We start from the raw sequence: 3,483 nt of genomic DNA, 5'->3' as shown, positions 1-3,483 counted from the left end.
ACTATTTTGTTCCGGCGGTCTATGTTATGAATCTTGCTCAATCGTATAGAATTCTATCCAGCACCTCAAAATAATAGCTTGCTCGCTCCCTTCTACTTTAATACAATGATCTTTGTTTGAAAAAGGATTCATAACCGCAAGACAAGTTCCAACCGGTCGTCTACTTAAGTTTGAGTGAGATTTCAAAGCATAGTAACACATTTATTGTTCTTGCAAAGATGTTTCGTGAAAGTTTGTTTCTTTAGCTTCCCTTCTTACGTAAGTGCAGTTTAGTTCACTTGCTTGAATTCAATAACGTTGGTACCCCCGTTGGTTACAAGCATATCTTTTGGATTCATGAATATAGGCAAGGTGCCCTTTTTCTTGTAAATGGTTCAATCATTTTGTAAACATAAGTGTAATTGGAAAAAAATAAGGAATACAAGCCAATTGAGTCAAAATGATACGTATAACAAATTTTAGAGATGATTCACAAAAACTAAGGATTTTGCTTGAGGTCAGTACAAATTAGCCTACTTGAGTCAATAGTATAGACAATTACCCACAGAAAAGAGTAATATATACAATGTTAGAAGTGGTACATTTTGGGAGTTATTTACCCAAAACCACCACACTTGGGGCTAGGGTAACAACTTGATACAACATTTGTGCCAGGGCACAAAAAATCACCGAAATTACGCCTAATCTGTAACGCGGAGCACTGATGCTCAAATTTGGTCGCGAAAACAGCGGATCTGACCGGTTGGGCCCACCTGTCGGGCTGATGTGGCATGCCTACGTGGATAGTTCGCTGAGGTGGCTGGAGGGCCCACCTGTCGGCCTCTCTCTTATCCCCCCCCTCTCTCTCCCTAAGTCACCTTCTTCCTCAGCAGCCCCGACACAAACAACCATATCCAGCGCCGCCGCCGGAGCCTTACCCCGGTGACCCACCCAACCTCGGCGAGCCTCCCCCCGCCCCAACCACCTACCACCCGCCTCCACAAGCCACTGGCTCGCGCGGATCCAGCCCCAGCCGCACCTCCAGCACTTGTCCCGCTTAGATCTGGCGAGGATCCGCCATGTCGCCCAGATCGCTGCTTGGTGCTAGCGCTGAGTCGGAAAGGAGCGCGACTACAGGAGACCTCACCCCGTGTGTTCTTGCTTTCGCCGTCGTTGACTGCTGCTTGCTTGCGGGTGGTCCTTTCCCTCTCCGCCGTAGCGACCATGCCGTGGTCACCACCCCGCGACTGGCCACATGAGGAGTCATGGATAACATCGGTAGCTCGTCCGCCTCTCCGTCGAGCGCAGGCGCGGTATGTGGAGCAGCCATGGAGCATCGGCGCGGTGGGCATTCTCGCGTTGGTATAGAAGGTGGCCCGCGGATCCGCCGGCGATGGCGATGACGACGCAAGGTCGCCCGCGCCCAGAGCAAGCTCGTCGTCGAGATGATTGCATACGTATGGTCCTCTCTTGTCTGCCGCAGCAACCTTGCCGCAGTAGCGCCCTGCCACCGGCCACCGTCGTGAGCCCGCACGCCCGAGCTCGGGGAGGCGGCGTCGGAGGATCTTGGGAGCGGCGACGGCTAGTATGTCTCTTCATGGAGTGCCGGTGGGGGGAGATTGGTGGGTGCCGCCGCTCGGGCAAGGATAGAGGGGGGAGGACGGCGGCATGCTCGCCGGAGCAGAGAGGGATGCAGAAGCGAGAGATGAGGAATAAATAAGAAAATGGGGGAACATGTGACGCTGACAGGTGGGTCCCCCGTCCACCTCAGCATTTTGTCCACATAGGCATGCCATGTCAGCCCGACAGGTGGGCCCAACCTGTCAGTTTTGCTGTTTTCGCTAGCAAATCAGGCAATCAGTGCTCTTCGTTACTCATTAGACGCGTAGTTGGTGGTTCTTCGTGACCTGTCCGAAAAGTGGTACTAAGTTGTTACCCTAGCCCCAAGTATGGTGATTTTGGGTAAATAACTCACATTTTGGAGAAAAAATTAGGTGATCCTTGAGTGTTGTTAGGGCATGTACAATGGTTGATAAGACTGTCTTATCTTAAGTCTTGCATGTAATTTAGAGATGACAAAAAATTATGTCTATAATGGATTATATCTTAGCCTTATCTTCAATAACTTGTCATTCCTTAAAACATGGTGAGACAAATTATGCTAAGATAGCATCTCTTGTCTTCTCTTAAATAAGAGAAAAAAAGCCTTTTCTTATGAGTTCTCTCTTCTTCACATCATTATTTATCTTACATGGCACTTCTAAGATAGCACCATTGTACATGCCCTTACAGATTACAAATTACATTGCAAATTTGAACATGATCATATAGTTGTTTATGTTAGGTCAAACCAATACTTCATCTCATCCCAATCGTTCACTAACAGACCATTCAAAATCTATTATTAGTATAAAGAAATACATATGAGATTTGATCTTAATTTTAGGACACCTTCAGAGTCCACGTGGTAATATCCACCGGTACTTGAACCGTTGTTTGGCCCAAAATTTATCTTGGATGCTCAAAATGAACTGAAGGAAGCTGGTAGTGCCTTAGAGGGATCAGGAACAAACGATTGACAAGTGCAGCTATAGCACGAGGGTAGATATGTTTTGAGTGTACGTGAATCTTTTTTCTAGGGTTTAGTGACCAGGAGGCGACCATCACTTCCCCTCGACCCATTGTCATCGCCCCGGGTTCCCCTGCCTCCGCCAAGCACTACGACAATGAGAGAGCTAGTGAACCCCAGATCTGTGTGTCCACTCCATGCCCCGTAGGGTCTTCGAGTTCTTCATTGCCGGTAAACTAAAGGCAGCGGTGACGATGGAAATTATGGTTCCTCTCCCATGTCAATGTCCTTCCTCGGAGTGGCCTCCAGGAGTAGGAGGATGATGTCAATCATCGGGCATTCGGTCTGACATGACTAGCGTTTGTCCATGGCGGCGATGTCCTGCGAAGGGGATGGCATTGCAACGTGTTTTTGCTAACCATATGTCCATCACCATTCGATGAAAATAATAATTTATCAACAACATGACCGTGGAAGCGGAGAGCGTTGAGGTCTAGATCTGCATCCTACCATTCTGGTTTATTTTAGTGCTAAAGCCTGCAGGCAAAACCAAATAACTGGTATATCCACGGTACTTTAGCACATTATATCCTTCCTCTTTCTCTACTTTGGAATTGTGTGGGGGATTCTTAGAACTTAGCACAACTACTAGTACACCCATGCGTTGCTACGGGCTACAATGCATACAAATAAATCACACAAATGGTCATATTCAAGGTTAAATCTTATTCCTCATACATCCGAGCATGTTAGGACATTAAGCAAGCTCCACAAAATTTAACCGTCTGGATAGTCCTCCCCGGGCTACAATGCATACAAATAAATCACACAAATCGTCATATTCAAGGTCAAATCTTATTCCTCATACATCCGAGCATGTTAGGACATTAAGCAAGCTCCACAAAATTTAACCGTCTGGATAGTCCGGACCCCCC

This window comes from Triticum dicoccoides, chromosome 5B (genome assembly GCF_002162155.2).
Source record: "Triticum dicoccoides isolate Atlit2015 ecotype Zavitan chromosome 5B, WEW_v2.0, whole genome shotgun sequence".
In the NCBI taxonomy this organism is placed as follows: Eukaryota; Viridiplantae; Streptophyta; class Magnoliopsida; order Poales; family Poaceae; genus Triticum; species Triticum dicoccoides.
This window is presented reverse-complemented; position numbering follows the sequence as displayed.